Source organism: Ambystoma mexicanum, chromosome 7q, assembly GCF_040938575.1.
Source record: "Ambystoma mexicanum isolate Mex_15411 chromosome 7q, UKY_AmexF1_1, whole genome shotgun sequence".
Classification (NCBI taxonomy): Eukaryota; Metazoa; Chordata; class Amphibia; order Caudata; family Ambystomatidae; genus Ambystoma; species Ambystoma mexicanum.
In genome coordinates, this window is record NC_090941.1 from 170,052,133 (window position 1) to 170,072,171 (window position 20,039).

The following is a 20,039-nucleotide window of genomic DNA, read 5'->3' on the forward strand; positions in this document are numbered from 1 at the left end:
AGTTTTTATAGTAGTTTAGTTATACAATATGGAAGTAAATTGGTTTATTTACTCAAAATGTCCAGTCATTATTTTTCATTGTTTATGGTTTGAATTATATTTTTACACAACAGTTCATTTTATAATTGCACATCGAAAACATATTTAACATTTTTAATTTACATAATTAATTTACATGAATTCATCTTTATTTACGCACTTTTGATCTTAATTTCTTTCCAAGAAAAATGTTTCTAAAATGAGGATTACTTGTTTTCCCTGTAATAATTTGTCAAAAATGATCATTACCGAATTAATCTACTAAATATACAAAACATGTAAAATATTTAATTCTGAAAATTTGCTGGTCAGTTCAATTCATGTATAAATGTTCCAAAGTGTCCATCGCCCCAAGATTCCGACATGGGCTATAAAGTCAATTTTATTTTAATCCACCATTAACCAGTCAACTTTTCTAAATTGTTACTATGAAAGGCCAAACTAAGTGTTCCCATTATACTTGGAGATTGCTTCATAATATATATTCTGTAATGGAGTTGTATATCCTGTATATCATTCGCTCGTTCAAATTTAACAGCATTTTACTTCTGAATTGTCCTCCCACGGATTCCTCATCTTGGATCTATTCTGTGGCAGCAGCCAACTTCGGAAATGTTTTTTCCTCCAGTGGGGCGCTGTGCAATTCCGGTGTCGAGAAACCCCATGACCGTCCTCTGCATCAGGACCAGACGTGACGTTGATAAAAAAATAGCTGGCACAGCACCCAGTGAACTCAGATCCTTTTTTCACCATGCTCAGCACGCATTAGCGGAACACTTCGCACCTCAGAATTTTTTTTTTCTTCTGAAGTATTCCTAACCTTTTTTTTGTCGTGATGTCTCTGCCAAAGCCCTCTGGCTTTAAGTGCTATAAGGATTGTGATGCAAAGATGTCAATTACGGATCTTCACAAGATTTGCTTGTGGCCTCTCGGCATCAGTCCTCAGATGGCCGACTGCGGCTCATGCCTGTCCATGACGCAGAAGGCGTTGAATGGGAGACGATCCAAATGAACACTCAGAAAATCCATGTCGCCGAGCACTGTACCCTCAAAGATGCATCCTTCCGAGGGGAAAGAGACTGAGTCAATCAATCATCTGAAAATTCCAAGAGAAGATCAAGAAAATATAAGAGGTCGCACTCATGGAGTGATTGCCATCACCATTTGTCTTTGAAGAAAAAAAAGAGAAGCCTGTGCTAGTCTTCAGATTCTTTGACGGAACAGCAGGTAAGGTTCCCATCAAAATCCGCTTCAGTGAAGAAATCGGAACTGTTCAAACAAAAGATGCTTGAAGTTGTTGGGAAAGAGCTTCCCATCAACCTCCTCTTCGGAGTCGAGAACAAAAAGGGTTCAAAGCCCACTGTGCGTAGCAAAGCCGTCAGGGACTCTCATACAAATTCATCCTGTGTGCCAAAAAGCCCAGGTACGAAGCCAAAAGAAGTTGACGAGAACCCATCATCATCGATGGTGGTGTCTGTCTTGACACTTTAGACTCTGCACTGGCACCACCCTGGAAAGACGAGTCTGTGTCGAGGCTCGAAGATCCTTCTGCGCCAAAATATGCTCCAAGGTCGAGGAAATATTTTATGTCGTGCTTCAAATGGATCTTATATGACTATGATGAGGAAGCCCCTTTTGGGCTAGAACCCTTGCAGCTAACCATTGGAGTTCTTCTCAGAGGAGGCATGGATATATGACTTGGCCACTGATCTCCATAGGCGGCAAGTGTGCTAGACACTTCCTCTGAAGTGTATCTCCACCAACAAGGCTGCATGCTCATCTTAATGCGGCATACAGGTCTGTCATGGGGAGTGTGACTGATGCCCTGGGTTGAGGACCTCCTACCAAATTTGTAACCTAATATGATTAAACTGACCTTCTGGGCAGGGACCCAATAAAAGACCCAGCTCTGCCCTGTCATGCAGCCTTAACAGACCATTTTCTTGAGCTATGGCAAAAACCCTGCTCAATGCCGTTACAGGCTGGCATCCGCAGACCCTGACTTGCTGGTAAAACACCCAATCCCGTAGAGTCTGGTTGTACAAGCTGCAACGTCCAGGACCAAATCAATATTCTACCCGTCTTTGTCCCCAGACAGAGATGATAAATAGGTAGATGCTTGGTTTAAGAATATTTTTGCTTCGTGATGCATGGCACTCGAGGCAGTATATTGCAGTATATTAGCAAATATCTAAGGAGATGTTACACATGTCCATCTAGAAAGCAATAAAATGAGGCCAATTTAGAAACTGCCGCAAACAGTAACATAATTGTTATGTATTCCTTTTTCAAATAAACCGATTGTCAATCTAAGAAGGTGAACAGGGATTCAATTATCTCAGAATCACTAGACTCACAACCGTCCAGGATTTATGCATGTTGAATATATCCCAGGCAGAACACCCTTCGTTATAATATATTGCCAGTCATTGAGCAGGCTGCTAAAGACATCCAAATGGGATTGAAAGAGAAGGTTTTGTCACTATTCTTTCATATGGCAAGGAGGCAATGTGTCAGTCTCTACAATCTGGCCTAGACACATCCGATTGCCTAGGTAGGCCAATGGGCACCAGCTCAGTCTTAGGGTGTTTTTACTGTCTCCGGAAATCTGTATTTCCGTTGGATGTAAAAGCCAGGCTGCTGGATATGCCCTTCGATGGATATAGTGTTTTTGGCTCCAAAGCTGATGACATCCTCAAAGCTAGAGTCTTCGAAGACCGTGGCAAAATACCAGAGTGCTGCAATTTGCCTGCAAACTGCACAACCTGGGTCCTGTTCCTGCAAGACTAAGCCTTTTCATTACTATGGCTCATTTACTCATAGAGGAAGAGGCACTCTTCTGCAAGACAATGTAGATTCCACAGATCTACAGGACGTAGAGGAGAGAAGACCCCTTAGTCCTCCTTCACTGCTTCTGTCCCATCAGGTTCAGCAGAGACACCAAAACCTCTTTAAATGCCCCTTACTTACATCGCCAGTTGGGGGGACGTCTAACTCTGCATTACGCAGAATAGCACAACATTACTACGGATGCATCGGTGAGACCGGTAATCTCATATGGGTACTGTCTTCTTTTTGTCAGACCTCCCCCCCTATCTGCCCTCCTCCCGTCCTGAGACCCAAACCTCTGGACCTGCTTATTCCGCAGGAGATTGCTTCCCTGCTAGAGAAAGGCGTTATAGACTTATTGCCTCTAGCAGAGAGGAATCAGGGGTGGTAGTCATTACTTTCTAGTACCAAAGAAGGATGTCGGTCGGCAGCCCATACTGGACCTTAAGTGCTTGAAAAGGTTCCTCAGTAAGGACAAATTCAAGATGGTAACTCGTCCAGAACTTCCAGGCACTAGGGTTTCAGGATTGGCTGGTGTCATTGGATCTTCATGATGCTTACTTACATGTGCTGATAACACCCCAATCACAGGAAATACCTGAGATTCATGATCGGCAGTAAACACTACCAATTCAAAGTATGCCGTTCTGACTACCCTCCACCCTGAGGGTCTTCACCAATTGTTGTTGGTGGTAGCCAGTTTAAGAAGGCATGGTATTCATGTCTTTCCTTAATTTGGCAACTGGCTAATCAGTGCCAGCTCACCGAAAGAGCCTGCAATCGCCTAGACCATGTCTGTCACTTGCTACACAGACTGGGCTTCTCCTTCAACTGCGGGAAGACCCAAATCACACCTTCCTAAACGCTCCAGTTTTTTCTGCAGCTGCTGGGCCTCATGGCATCCTGCATTTTCCTGGATCCAGCCGCTACACTGAGGATGAGATTACTTCAGTGGGCTCGAAGATGTCATTGGTCACAGTTCTCGGGCAACATAACGGATCTGCTACAGATCCCTACCAGGGTCTCATAGGTCCTCATCTAGCGGTCCAGCGAGGAGAACTCGATGGCAGGAGAACCATTCTGGCAACCTTGGCCGGACGGTGACAGTGGTGAAGGACACATCACTAAAGGGTTGGGGTGTGGGGGGTGCACACCTGAAAGATATTACGGTGAGCGGACTGTGGTCCCAAGGACAATCAAAAACTCCACATAGCGGATCCCCAAGGCAGAAAGAACTTGGTGATTTTGCAATGTGGGTATGGAATCCCTCCACCACCACCTATTTGTGAAATGTATATATTTTGATATCCCTTGAGTGGACATCTTTGGCAAATTGTAAGTATTCTTAGGTGAGGAGGATAGGATTGGCTTTGGCATGTTACTTTGTGAACCTGCATCTTCCTTGGCAATAGCGGCAGTGAACTTTTTAGACCTGATATTTAGTGAGCAGTGCTAACATTTTAGTATGGTTGGATGTTAATTTTAGGAGGAACACTTGCGTTTTTCTATTTCTGTGAATGATTTGGTACAGCTTAAAATGTAAATGTTGGTATTTCATTTTTGTAATAGTGGTGTTAACTGTTAAGTGTGAAAAGATTGGGGGGCGTGGCTAAGAAGCCATGTAAGAGGACGTTGTCATGATGCCTACCCCCGGAGCACCAGGCCAGGCCCAGCACCCCCGGAAGCAGGCATCATGCCCTCGGGTAAAAGCCCAGCGGCCCCTTATAGGGGCTCTTTGGACTCAGTCCTGGCGCCTTTGGCGCCAGGCTCATAAAGGGAGGTGTTTTGTGCACTTACCTGATGCAGACCATGCTGCACGCTTCAGGCCTCCCTGAGACCTGAAAGGGACTATTTTTTCATAGGGACTATTTTTTCACTCGGGCGTGGCCAGGGAAGGATACATACCTAGTTGGGGAAGGATACATACCTGGGACTTCTTTGGAGGCTATTTAAGCCACGCCCAGACAGCAGCTCATGCTTTGTGTTGTTCTGCTTCCTGCAGCTTAACGCTCACCATGTCTGCTCCTGCTCCTGGACTCCAGCCACGCCCGCCTCGAACCTGGAAGACCTGCAAGGAAGGAAGAGAAGAGAAAGGTGAAAACCAAGGACTATTTCAAACTTCTTACCTGCATCCGGAATCTTCTCGCCAGCATCCCTGAAGAAAGACTTCCATTTAAAAGCATCGCGTTGCTCGCTGCAGCGCCACGCTTCACTCACCTGTCCTCGAGACATCTCCCGGCTCCATCGCGGCTGTCAGCATCGGACGCCACATCTCTGCACCTAGGGGAGAGAGCAAGAAACAAAAGGTGAGCAGAAGGAACACAGAAGGAAAGCCTTATTAACATCCATAATACTTACCGGCTTTTCTTCGACATTTCGGGTCGGCGCCGCCCCGTTGGCAGGTACCGTACCCCGACCCCTATGGGGAAAGGACAAGAGACATTTCTGGGGAATGATGAGGACATTTAGAGGGATCGCCCTCATTACTACTCACCTCGGCAGTTTAACCCCTCGACACATCGCCTTCATTCTGCACCTGAAATAAAGGACAGATCACAGGTTAGAAAGACAACATAAAGGGGGCCTCACTTGATTTTTGAACTTTCATACTTACGGCGCATCGCTCAGGAAAGTCAAGTGGATTTTGCCAGCGCCATTCTGAAAACCAGTGAAGTAACTGGACGAACGTGCGCCCCTGCCTCAGAAGCAGGATGGAGAGTTCATCCTTCCAAACCATAAGAAGGATATTCCTACGGGCCAGGCAAGCACGATTTGGAGGTCCTGTCCAATCGGTGTTCCGGGTCCTGCGCATCACGCTAGAAGAGGCCACAGCAATCCAGACTAGACCAGCGCCCCCGTGGGAACCAGGTGAGCGTTACAGAACACGAAGCCTTCCTACAAATTCCCACCCAGGCGCTATGGAAACTTCCGAAACTGACCAGTTGGCCCAATTACTGGGGGAATTACGGGCCGAAGTGCACGCCGCTCGTCAAGAGACTAGTGCCCTCAGGAGGGAAGTGATTGTAATAAAGGATAGAGCTGATGACCTGGCTAGACAGCTTTTGCAAGGTCAAGCTGGACAAACTCCTTTACCCGGTTCCGGGGGGAACCCCGCTCCTGTGGTTTCCAGTAACCCGGTGCAGATTAATCTACCTGGAAACATGCCGCTGGCCCCACCTGAACACTTTGCTGGGGACCCCAAACGATTCGCCGTATTCATGAATCAGTGTCGTTTGCACTTCCTATGCAGACCTGGGGCCTTCCCTAATGATCAGACCAAGGTAGCCTTTATGTTGTCATATCTCAGCGGCTGTGCTGCCAATTGGTCAGTCCCACTGGTAACTCAAGATGACCCGATTCTTTGTGATTTTCAAGGATTTCAAACAAGCATGGAAAGGTTATTTGCTCGACACTCCCAGGGACAGGCTCTGGATGACGAACTTGTATCTCTGCGACAGGGCAATCAAGACCTTCTATCCTACATTGCAAACTTCAATAGACTAATTGTGGAAACTGGTTGGCCAGAGGATAAAAGAATCACGTTATTCTATCGAGGTCTACGCGGAGAACTTAAAGATGTCCTGGCACAAGTTGTAAATCCGCCCCAAGAATGCACTAAATATATAGACTTAGTGGTCCAATTGGATCACAGGCTGCAAAACAGAAAAGCAGATCGGTCAAAGTTTGAAACCCGGGTGGTGGCCAAGACCCACGCTAACCCCAAGGGGGCTGATGGCTCGGAGCCTATGCAAATCGGAGAGGTTAAAGGACCCCTAACTCAAAAAGAACGGGAAAGAAGACGACAGATGCAATTATGCCTTTATTGTGGGTCCTCTGGACACTTTCTACGAGAATGCCCGGTTAAGCCGCCCAAGAAGGTGGTAGGAGCCGCTGATAAAATCCATGGAAACTCTGTATCGGGAAATGACCACGCCCGGCAAGCGTAGGGGTCCGCTTGCCGAGCTTGAAAACTAACTCTCAGATCTCGCATTTCATTGTGCCAATGGTCCTCGTAGATCCGGAACAGCCTAAACGGTTGCATGCTATAAAGGCATACATCGATAGCGGGGCTATAGGAAACTATGTGGATTGAGAATTGGTCTCTAGGATAAACCTCCCTCTGCGTCCTAAAACCAACAAAGATGTCATCACCACAGTAGATGGAACCGAAATTGCCTCTGGACCGGTAACACATTCCACAGCTGAGGTGACACTTGTAGGTCCGGATGGCCATCGGGAGGCAGTTGTGTTTGATGTAATTAAGGCTCCACAGTTTCAGCTTATTCTCGGAATCCCTTGGTTAGAGACACATAATCCTCGAATTGATTGGCGAGCGAAGAGAATAACCTTCCCGGATTGTGCACAAACCTGCTACCCAGAAAATCCAAAGATTAATCTAGCATCAGTAACCTCTGTCCCCGTGCAACTACCTCCAGAGTACCAAGACTTTCAGGACGTCTTCCAAAAGGAACAGGCCAACACGTTACCTCCCCACAGATCGTACGATTGCCAAATCGATCTGGTGCCCGGTGCACAACCCCCTTGTAGCAGGATTTACGCCCTTAATGAACCAGAGAATCTGCATTTGAGACAATATTTAGATCAATAGCTCGCCAATGGTTTCATTCGCCCGTCAAAGTCCCTGGCATCCTCAGCTTTGTTCTTCATGCCTAAAAAAGAAGGCGACCTTAGAACTTGTATCGATTACCGCGCATTGAACCAGATAACTGTTAAAAATCGTTACCCTCTGCCTCTGATCCCTGAACTCCTTGACCAGGTGAAGGACGCTTGCGTATACACCAAGTTAGATCTCCGGGGGGCTTATCATCTGGTACGAGTAAAAGAAGGCGACGAATGGAAAACGGCCTTCCGTACAAAATATGGACTATTCGAATACCAGGTGATGCCTTTCGGGTTGTGCAACGCGCCTGCAGCCTTCCAATTCTTCATGAACGATGTCCTTCGGGAACTCATTGATGTCTGTGTTGTCGTGTATATCGATGACATTCTTGTGTACTCCTCTTTGGAATCTGATCACAGAAAGCATGTCAGGGCCGTCCTAGAGAAACTGCGCCAGCACAAACTGTTTGCCAAGCTGGAAAAATGTGTTTTCCATAACACCGAGGTTGAGTTTCTCGGATTCATCCTGACACCTAAAGGGGTCCGAATGGATTCACAGAAAGTGGATGCCATCCTCAAATGGCCATCACCTAGTTCGGTGAAAGGTGTCCAAAGCATGCTTGGTTTTGCCAACTTTTATCGCAGGTTTATCCCGGAGTTTTCACGTGTGGTGCAACCCATCACTGCACTCTTGCGAAAAAATAAACGTTTTGAATGGACCGAGGAAGCCGAACAGGCCTTTCAGGGGTTGAAAGCTAAGTTCACGTCCGCACCTATTTTGAAGCACCCGTGTCCCAATCTCCCATATTTAGTCGAAACCGACGCGTCCAGCTTAGCCATGGGAGCTGTCCTGTCTCAGAAAGACCCTGAAACCAACCAACTGCACCCCGTAGCATTTTGGTCCAGAAAGTTCTCGCCGCCGGAGATAAATTATGCGATCACCGATAAGGAACTATTAGCCATTAAGTCCGCCTTTAAGGCTTGGCGGCATTATCTCCTCGGCGCCCGGCATACCATCACCGCGATCACTGATCACCGAAATTTACAATATTTAAAAACTGCCAAGGCTCAATCGTCTCGACAGCTCCGATGGGCTTTTTTGTTTGCTGAGTTCGATTTTGTAATCACCTACCGCCCCGGCTATAAGAATGGTAAGGCGGACTCTCTATCCCGAATTGGAATGGAAGAAATAGACACAAACTCAGAACCTGTGCCGATAATTCCCGAACAAAGAATTTTGGGGATAACCACTTTACAAACCCTTGAAGACATTCAAGCACGAGTGAAACAATTCCTGGACTCTTCAGCCTTGCAGGATTGGATCAAAAGGGGTTCTAACTTTTCAGTCAAGGAGGGCTTACCTTACTTCCAAGGACGCTTACTTTTGCCAGAAAAGGAATTGCAAGAACTGGTTATTTCCCGTCATCATGATACCCTGATGGAAGGACATCCTGGCATTGCCAAAACAGAGGAAAAGGTTAAACGACAATTCTGGTGGCCTTCCTGGCGAAAGGATATTAAATCTTTTGTGATGTCCTGTGGAGTTTGTGCCCAAAACAAAGGTCAAAAGACAAGACCCGCCGGTCTTCTTCACCCCTTAGACATTCCACCAGCACCTTGGCACACCCTGTCACTAGATTTTATCACGGACCTGCCCTCTTGTAATGGTTACAATACTATTCTGGTTGTGGTGGATTTATTTTCCAAAATGGCCCACTTTATTCCGTTGAAAGGATTACCTTCAGCCTTTGTTCTTGCCAAGGAATTCCTCGAAAATATCATCCGTTTGCATGGATTCCCGTCCATACTAGTCTCCGATCGGGAAAGCCAGTTTATTTCTCATTTCTGGAAAAAGTGTTGTCAACTGGCACAAATCGACGTAAGACTCTCGACCAGCCACCACCCACAGACCGATGGTCAGACGGAGAGAACGAACCAGACCCTTGAACAATATCTACGATGTATGTTGCACCAATCGGAGGGTAATTGGAAGGACATTTTATGGGTGGCTGAATATGCATACAATAACCCGATACACTCTGGAACTGGTCAGAGCCCCTTTTATACCCTATATGGACATCACCCTCGTACTTCAGACCTGGACTCACCTCTGAGCCTTGAAATGCCCGCAGTGGACCATTTGCATTCTACGATTACTCAAGCCTTCAAGGATGCAACTGCACATTTGCAACATGCGAAAGGGAAATACAAAAAGAATGCGGATCTGCATCGAAGAGAGGCGCCTCCATACCAAATAGGGGATCAAGTATGGTTGGCTACCAAACACCTATCACTCAAGGGGCCTCGAACTTTTAATCCAAGGTATTTAGGCCCTTACTCGATCAAAGCTATAATCAACCCAGTGGCAGTCAAGCTCAATCTACCAGCTAACATGCAGATTCACCCCGTTTTTCATGTGTCACTTTTGAAACCAGTGCACCCAGGAACCAGATTAACAAAGCCACCAGAACCAATTCAGATAGATGGGGAGCCTGAATTCGAGGTGAAGAACATTTTGGATTCTAAGATCTCAAAATCAAAACTTTTCTATCTAATTGATTGGAAAGGGTACAGGCCTCAGGAAAGGTCTTGGGAACCCAGTGATCACGTACATGCACCTCGGCTGGTAAAAAGGTTCCATCGGAATTTCCCAAACATACCGAAACCTCCAGAAGGAACGACCTTGGGAGGGTCCTTGGGGGGGGGGGGGGGGGGGGGAGTGCTGTCATGATGCCTACCCACGGAGCACCAGGCCAGGCCCAGCACCCCCGGAAGCAGGCATCATGCCCGCGGGTAAAAGCCCAGCGGCCCCTTATAGGGGCTCTTTGGACTCAGTCCTGGCGCCTTTGGCGCCAGGCTCATGTTGGACATCAGTCCTGGCGCCATAGGCGCCAGGCTCATAAAGGGAGGTGTTTTGTGCACTTACCTGATGCAGACCATGCTGCACGCTTCAGGCCTCCCTGAGACCTGAAAGGGACTATTTTTTCATAGGGACTATTTTTTCACTCGGGCGTGGCCAGGGAAGGATACATACCTAGTTGGGGAAGGATACATACCTGGGACTTCTTTGGAGGCTATTTAAGCCACGCCCAGACAGCAGCTCATGCTTTGTGTTGTTCTGCTTCCTGCAGCTTAACGCTCACCGTGTCTGCTCCTGCTCCTGGACTCCAGCCATGCCCGCCTCGAACCTGGAAGACCTGCAAGGAAGGAAGAGAAGAGAAAGGTGAAAACCAAGGACTATTTCAAACTTCTTACCTGCATCCGGAATCTTCTCGCCAGCATCCCTGAAGAAAGACTTCCATTTAAAAGCATTGCGTTGCTCGCTGCAGCGCCACGCTTCACTCACCTGTCCTCGAGACATCTCCCGGCTCCATCGCGGCTGTCAGCATCGGACGCCACATCTCTGCACCTAGGGGAGAGAGCAAGAAACAAAAGGTGAGCAGAAGGAACACAGAAGGAAAGCCTTATTAACAGCCATAATACTTACCGGCTTTTCTTCGACATTTCGGGTCGGCGCCGCCCCGTTGGCAGGTACCGTACCCCGGCCCCTATGGGGAAAGGACAAGAGACATTTCTGGGGAATGATGAGGACATTTAGAGGGATCGCCCTCATTACTACTCACCTCGGCAGTTTAACCCCTCGACACATCGCCTTCATTCTGCACCTGAAATAAAGGACAGATCACAGGTTAGAAAGACAACATAAAGGGGGCCTCACTTGATTTTTGAACTTTCATACTTACGGCGCATCGCTCAGGAAAGTCAAGTGGATTTTGCCAGCGCCATTCTGAAAACCAGTGAAGTAACTGGACGAACGTGCGCCCCTGCCTCAGAAGCAGGATGGAGAGTTCATCCTTCCAAACCATAAGAAGGATATTCCTACGGGCCAGGCAAGCACGATTTGGAGGTCCTGTCCAATCGGTGTTCCGGGTCCTGCGCATCACGCTAGAAGAGGCCACAGCAATCCAGACTAGACCAGCGCCCCCGTGGGAACCAGGTGAGCGTTACAGACGTGTCCGTCCAGGGCTCCGTCCGATCAGAACAACATCCTATATTAATCGTGCTATATTCGCAAGATCCAGCCTACTAATAACTGCCCGTGCAGGGGGAAGCAGCGGAGCATATCCTGGGATGATATGACATGGACCGCCTGCGTGGAAGAGACATTAGAGCCTGCTTCGCAACGCGAGGGTCTGCGGCACACGAAAGGAAAATGGCCGTCGCCTGAACGGCTGATGAACAAAGAGTCTGGCCCGTGTCTGGATTGTGTCGGAGGTACGGGGGGAGAGCTGGGCTCCCGGAACGGGGGCCCGCGGCTGGTCTAGTGGTGCAGAGCTGTAATCTTGTGAGGTGGGGAGCCAGCGTGTGCCTGCGGGAACTGAGTGGGGTCCGCCCGTGATGAGGAGAGCTGCACGTGTATAACAAAGAAGCCGGGCCTGTCCGGAGCGCAACATTGTCTCTGCCTCACTGGCCCCACCGAGCGCACTACAAGAGACGCGCACCGGGAGGTGAGGCCGCCGAGAGAATAGAGTAGCGGCCGCTACATTTGTATCCAGGCCGGCTATTGTGATGTGAGGAACTGAGCCCCACAGCTCTGAATCTCGCCTGGAGGCAGCTGGGAGCCTTTAAACCTATTGAAGCTGACCAAGGCACGATCGGCTGCATACACACAAAGAGGACTCCGGGTGGGAGCAGTGCTGGAACACCTGGGTGCAAGTGACGTGCCCATACAAACTAGTTGGACAGAACAAACGTTTAAAGTTGTCAACATGCACCTCAGGATTCAGAACAGCGTACAGTCGTCATAGAGGCAGTGGAGAGGGAGACACCCCCTAGCCTGGACAGTAGGCATACAGGGAGGCGCAGAGAAGCGTGCCTGGCGCCAAGCTCCACAATTACTACCTAAGCGCAAGGGGCAACGGTGACCTGGCGGGGCTTAGGGCTAACACACGCCGGGGCAGTGCTCACACTCGAACAGATTTGTTGGCACTGGAGTGTGGGCCCATGGGACTGGACCAACAGCAGCTTTCTGCGGGCAGCCACAGCGGACTGACTCGTCCTAGAACAATTATGTGGGAGGACACAGCCCACTCCAGGAGCAGAGCTGGCCGTATAAGAGATCTCCTGGTGCCGCTTAACGGGGTCCGGGCACCACAAGCAGTCCAATCTTGCGAGGGCCAAGACCTCAAGTGGCCAGGCTCGTATATGCAGCCCTGAAACACTGAGATGTCCATGAAACTGCCTAGAGCGAAGGGCAAGCAACCCACGCTTGATGAATATGCCAGGACATCACCAGGTGTAGAAGGGACCAGGAGCAAAGACAAAACCCCCTCTGGGAGCGTGGATGCTGTGGGCAGAGACCAGGAGATCCTCGCTGCGATTGCTGACTTAAAAGTGGCCTGGGAAACCAAACTAGGACTGGCCATGACCGAGCTGAAGGCCGCACTAGAGCTCAAAGTTGGGGCAGTACAAGAAGAGGAAAACCTCCTCCGGCAAGACGTCAGAGCGCTGGCTGAACTCACAGGTGATTTAGAAAAAGAGGTGGCCCCGAACACAGCGGCATGCGCAGCTCACAAATCTGAACTTCATGCCCTAGTACAACGAGTGGGCAACTTGGAAAGTAGGGCGGAGGAAGCGGAGGGACGCGCCCAAAGAAATAATATATGCATCGTCGGACTGCCTGAAGGAGCTGAAGGACCTAACCCTATGGAATATATTGAATCAATGTTGCTGCAGGAGATAACCGGGGGGGTGCTGTCCCAGGGGTTTGCTGTGGAAAGGGCGCACAGGGCCCTGATGAGAAATCCACCACCGGGAACTCCCCCCAGACCGATGATAGCTAAGATCCTGAACTACCGTGACCAGGAGAGGATCCTTGAGCACTTCCGGAAGGGCGGAACGATTCAAAGGGCATCAGCACACATAACTGCATACCCGGATTACACCCTGCAGGTGCAACGCCAACGCATGAACTTTGGGACCGTGAAAAGGAGGCTACGCGAAGCAGGTCACAAATACATGCTGCTCTACCCGACGAAACTGAAGGTGTTCCACAAGAGCAGAACTGTTTTTTGAAACCCCGGAAGACGCTATGGAATGGCTAGACATGCAGAGCTGCCCCCAAGAATCGGGCATCCAGGATGAAGATGGCACAGATAAGTAACACGTCACTGCGACACATAGTGTTGCAGCCCAAGACATTGGGACTTGAATATAGTAAGGGATATAGCCTGCTGGAGGTGTGTGATTAGGGCGAAACATACATGTATGATCCTTGAGCACGAGGAACTTAGCTAACGGCATAGGAGCCTAACGGAACTAGCCCTCATATCCCCACATCGAATAGATTAGTTGGGTCACCGGCAGACTGGTGACACCCTGCCGGGTCCTGCATTCGGCATTCCGAAGCTAGACCAAAAGTGGGGGAGCCTGAGATCCAGGGATGGAGCTGGGCACTTGTTGGGGTAGGGTAGGGTGGTGGGAGGGAAGGGGTTGTGTGCAGTGTTGGATGTTGGGCAGGGGAGGAGGGGTAGTTGGGTTTTTTTTGTTGTTGTTGGGAGCGGGAGGGAAACGAGCCCAATCTTGTGTCAAATCAGGCAGGAGGGAGAAACTGGGAGGGGAGGCGGGACAACCCATAGATGGCATCGGGTAGCCTTAGGGTGGTGACCTGGAACGTGAGGGGCCTTAACAGTTACTTGAAGGGCAATAAAGTAATGATGTACCTTAGAAGGCTGAAGATTGACATAGCACTACTACAGGAAACCATCTCACTAGGGAGAAGCTGGAGGTGGTCCAGAGAAAGTGGAGAGGGTGCACCACGGGAGCCACATACTCGGCCTACGCAAGGGGGGGGTCATCACGTGGGTGGCACCGCACGTACCATTCCAACTGCTTCAGACCACGATAGACCCGGAAGGCAGAATGACATTGGTGAGGGGGGATGGTGGTAAACAGGGAAGTGACCATTATAAATCTATATGCCCCTAACCAAGATACGGCGGCCTACTTTAGGACCCTATATGGCTAAATTGGCCCTCTATTGGGCGGCGCGATCTTATGGGGAGGAGATTTTAACTGTACATTAAACCCTAAAATGGATAGATCAGATGGTAAACCAGACAGACCCACTCTGGCCGCGAAGGCATTACAGGCCCTACTGAAAGACGTGGGACTTGAAGATGTCTGGAGACAGTTACACCCAACAGATAGGCAGTATTCACACTACGTGGCTCCACATAACCTGCACACAAGGCTGGATTACATTTTTGCCGTTTCGGAGCTGGTGGGAGAGATGATGGGTGTGGAATACAAGGCCAGAGTGCTATCGGACCACTCCCCCTTGGTCCTGGAGTGGCGACACCAGCCCCTCAGGGCGAGAATTCTGACGTGGAAGCTCAGAGCTGAGGCCCTGCAGGACTCAGGATTCTGGGAGGACTTGACGGAGGCGATCACCGAGTATTTTGATACTAACACGGGTAGTGTCCAATCGGAGGGAACCTTGTGGGAGGCATTCAAAGTAGTAATACGGGGAGTAGCCATTTCAAAATCTAGAGGGCTCCAGGGGGGGCGTGGAGTGGGAGTTGCAAGAAACAGAGAAGAAGCTGGAAGACATAATGCGTAAGGGGGGCACCTCACAGGAGGATGCAGATAGGATAAAGCTGCTACACCAGGCTAGCAGCGAGCACTGGGATAGATTATGCAAGCTGAGTTACAAGAAATACGTTGAGAGGCAACACGCGAGTGGAGACAAGCCGGGTAGGCTGTTGGCATGGTTATATAAAAATGAAACGCCTCGGCCAGCGATCAGGGAAATCAAAGGGGACGAGGGCCAGTGCTGGGACACCCAAGAGGGAGTTAATGAGGGGTTCCTGAGGTTCCTGAGATATTATAAACGTCTTTACGGAGATGCAGGGGAAGGGACGGATCAAAAAATTCAGGAAACACTAGAGGACATATGCCTGCCCAAATTAGATGATAGGGAAAGAGAGGACCTGGATGTCCCAATCATGCTAGAAGAACTGGAGATAGTGGTTCAGCACCTGCCCACGTGCAAGGCCCCGGAGCCGGACGGGCTCCCCAGTCAATTCTATAAAACATACAAAAAAGAGGTGCTCCCCCCGCTGTTGGCCCTGCTAAATGAGGCGTTTGAGCACGGCAGGCTGCCAGAGTCCCTACAAGAGGCGGTAATCATCCCGCTCTTAAAACCGGGAAAGCCAGGCACAGACCAGTGGTCATACAGACCCCTATCGATGCTTAATCAGGACGGCAAAATCCTCACAGCAGCGCTAGCGAACAGGCTCAAGAGAGTCATTGGCAAATTGATACACCCTGACCAAACAGGCTATGTTCCCGGCAGGAACATAACCGAAAATCATAGGAGACTCCACCACATTACTGACCAAACAGAGAAGGATCCCGGCGAACTGGCAATAGTCTCGCTGGATGCCATTAAGGCCTTCGATTCGGTGAGATGGCCCTGGTTGTTGGCGACTCTGAGGGAGTACGGATGGGGCCGAGATATCTGAGGTGGGTTAAACTGTTATACAGCTCCCCAAATGCTAGGGTCAAAACGGGCGCCACTATCTCAGACAAATGGCAACTCAGCAGGGGCACTAGACAGGGCTGCCCCTGGTCGCCCATGCTGTATATCCTTGCACTGGAGCCCCTGCAATCTGCCTCAGACAACAATACGGGGAGATAGGGATCCACACTGCGGGGGGTTCGCATCTCATATCATTGTATGCCGATGATATACTCTTATATCTCCGCTTCCCAGAGGAAAATTTACAATATGTCCTGGAGGTGATGGAACATTACGCCACCCTTTTCAGGCATAGCAGTGAACCCCAAGAAATCGAGCATGTTCCCCCTGGGGAGGTACAGACGCACCCTGCCTGCGAACCTACCGGTCTTGCCGATACCCTGGCGGACCGAGACGTTCCGGTATTTTCAGGAATCAACATATATCATTCGACGGAGCAGGGACACAAACATAATACAGTAAAGGCAGTTGACGGCATTAAGAATAGTATGGGGTTTTGGTCCAGACTGCCCTTGGCCATGGGTAGAGCGGCCTTGATTAAGATGGTAGTCCTTCCCAGACTATTACACTTTTTCACTAACATTCCGTTTGCGATGCCTAAACGCTTTTTTGTTAAACTCCACAGCTTTTGCAGGGGCTTCTTATGGCACAACTCCAGGAACAGGGTGGCCCCTTGGAAATTACACAACTCGTGTGACAGAGGGGGGTATAAATTTGCCGAACTTTGAGCTATATTATTTGGCAGGACACCTGCAATACGTGGCCAGGTGGTTGTCCGAAGAAGAAATGGCCGAAGCCAGGCTGTTGTATAAAGACCCTGCCCCCTTCTTCCTTAGGGAGACAGTGTGGCTGCCTAAACCAAAGGTGCTGGGAATGGCGATATTGCTTGTGCTAGGCTGGGAAATGTGGCGCAGGGCATGGCAAATAGTTGGAAATCCAACCCCAACCTCCCTGCAAGGGCCGCTAGTGAAACTATGCGGGGAGGACTCGCAAATGATTAAAGGGATCCGCAGATACTGGGAACCGATGGGCCTGGCGACCCTTGGAGATATATGGCAGGATGGGCTGGTGCTGGACTTTCAGAGACTAGTGGAGGTCACCGGGGTGCATAAAGGCCAACACATTACTTACACTAGAATCACCAAACGGGTGCGAGAAAGTAGGCCGGAGGCTGTGCTCACGGAACAACCTGATGCAACCATTGAGACGATGTATGATATTTCAGAGGGCGGGCATGAGATATCTCGTCTATATGAGCTACCGGGAACCAGGGTGGGAAAAGAGCTGCTCCAACTGAGGCGAGACTGGGAGGAGGAAGTGGGAGAAACCATGCTGGATGGGCAATGGGACAGAGCCCAAAGGTATCACAAGAAAGTGTCCTGAAACGCGAGGCTTCAGCAGATTCAATTGTATGTCATTCATAGGGCATACGTGACCCCCAGTAAAATAGCCAAGTTTGGAGGCCCGATGGCACAGAAATGCCCACGGTGCGGGGAGGAAGAAGCGGGGATGCTACACATGTTTGGGCTTTTTGGGGAGGTTTTTGACGGAGCTGAAGGTTCACCTCGCAAAAAGGAATTACTTTAGAGGTAGAGTCAGCTTGGGCATGCATGCTGGGGAGTTTTACCAGACCACGTAACCTGAAGCACATCAGTAAAATGAAAGACCTGGCCTACATTCTGGCCAAACAGAGAATTGCAATGTGCTGAAAGGCAGCCCAACGGCCTAGAATGGAGATGTGGTGGGCAGACCTCATGAAAAGGCCAGAAGCAGAAACGGCTGCTTGGTACGAAGCAGTCAGCAGGGGGCCAGGGGGAGAGGAGGTGGGACCCCTGATAGCATGGAGACAATTGGTGGCCTCGATGATGGGACCCTCCCAGGCCGACCACAGTGAAGATGATACGGAAGAGATAACTGAAGTAGACACGCCTGAAGATGAGTAGAAAATGACATTTAAACAGGGGCTCAAGTTAGGGGGTTGGGAGGGGGGAAGGACCAAAATTTTTAATTTGTAATATTATGATGCAAGCATATATGCAAATGTCCTTATAGTTTGTAATGTTTGGAGTTTTTGTTGATAAAACAATAAAAATTGTTTATATAAAAAAAAAAGGGTGAAAAGATTAGAGATTGGAGGTACATAGAGTTTTATTTATGGTTATTTATGTGATCTAATGAACTATTTTAATTTATACCAAATGCTATTTTAAAAATAAGAGAATTGAGTGTCTAGACTGTTTTAATAATGTTTTAATAATCTCTATCGTAACAATGCGTTTTCTCTTGTTATGAATTTTCTGTGTACAATGTGTGAGAAAACTCACATACAGCTTTTGACTTTAAGGTTGATAGCCTTTTTGCCCAAGATACAGGGGAAAAGAGTCCTGATTATGACATTCCACAATGGCCATTCTCTAACTCCAAAAATAGAGGTGGGGTAGGGTCACTACAACTGTGCAGCAAGGCAATGCAACTCCGGTTTTGGGCGTTGCAAAGACAAAATTCCATTTCAGCAATTCACCTGGCTGGAAAGGAGAGGCAGACAACCTGAGCAGGCAGTCCTTGCACAGATCTTCAACCTTTGGAGGACACCTCAACTAGATCTGTTCGCATCTAGCTCCAACAAAAAGTGTGAGCTGTTCTGCTCCAGGGAATTTCACCAGAGGCCAGCACTGAGGGATGCATTTGTATTGGACTGGGACATTCCAATGGTTCATGTGTTCCCACCGATGCCCATCATACCACACGGTATCAGGAGGTTTAGGAAGTTCTGCAAAACCCATGATCCTGCCTTGGAATGGGCCAGGGGAACTGGTACACCGACCTTCTGGACTTGGCCATCTGTTCCCCACTGTGTCTCTTGAAGAGAATATACCTGCTCTTACACTGAGGAGGCCTGATCCTTCACGTGAATTATCTGCACTATAAATCTCCACAAATTGCTACTGAGAGGGTGAGGGGCAGAAGACATTATGGAGGTGTTGCTCTCGACTAGATGACCAGCAAGACATGGAAGACATTTTTCAGCTTGTGCACAGCTCGAGATTTGGATCCACTATCATGTGGCATCACTGATGCATTGATTTTCTGTTGCACTTAGCATGGCAGTAGTTTCAGGTGGCTATGGCCAAAGGGTACCGAGCAGCGCTGTCCATTTTTAAATGTAAACCTGACCAAAGCTCATATGTGCTTCTAATCATTACAATTCTTGAAGGGCCTAGCCAATTCCTTCACCCCCACACCCTGACGCTCTTTGTGGTACCCGTGTGGGATTTAAACTTGGTCCTAACGTTTCGAATGGCTACTCTTCAAACTAATGCACTCTTTCCCATTCAAGCATCTTTCCTGGAAGACTGCCTTTCTTTCTTGTTGAATGACATCAGCGTGCTTACTGAGTGAGCGCCAGGCACTTTCGTACAAACCATCTTTCACTATCTTTGCTGAGGACGAGTTGATGCTGAGAGTTCATCAATCCTTCTTCTCTAAGGTAGTGTGTGAATGTCACTTAACAGACAAAATTGTCAGCTTTTATACCCTGCTCCTTATCCTTCAAAGGAGGAAGAGAGCTTGCACCGATTTAGACCAGAACAGGGCTCTGTTTCTACAAAGCAAGGGCAATACACTTCAGTATAGAAGATCAGTTATTCTTGGTTTACACTGGTCCCAAAATGGGAAAATCAATAACCAAGCAACCCATATCCAGATGTATTGGGCTTGCAATTTCAGAATGCTATAACATAGCAGACACAACAATCCCAGAAAGTCTAAGTTCACAGTCCTCTAGAGGAGTCGGGGTGTCATCCGCTCTGCAAAAAGGAGTGCCAGCCGTGGATATATTCCAAGCAGCCCCATGGTCAGCCCTGCACACGTTTGCTAAGTAATATTGTCTGGACACCTTCGACGGCCAGGATGCCGGTTTTGGCAGAGCAGTCTTGCAAAATACTCTTCGAATTGCAAAGGTTGTTGCTCTCTTTCCTTCCTCTGTTAGGAAGGTTTCCCAATTATGTGT

General features: G+C 48.8%; 1 protein-coding gene across 9 annotated transcripts in view; it reads left to right on the top strand.

The window, feature by feature from the left end:
• DOCK9 (dedicator of cytokinesis 9) overlaps positions 1 to 20,039 on the top strand; it is a 2,709,375-nt gene that overhangs the window by 1,277,138 nt on the left and 1,412,198 nt on the right. The window lies entirely within an intron of this gene.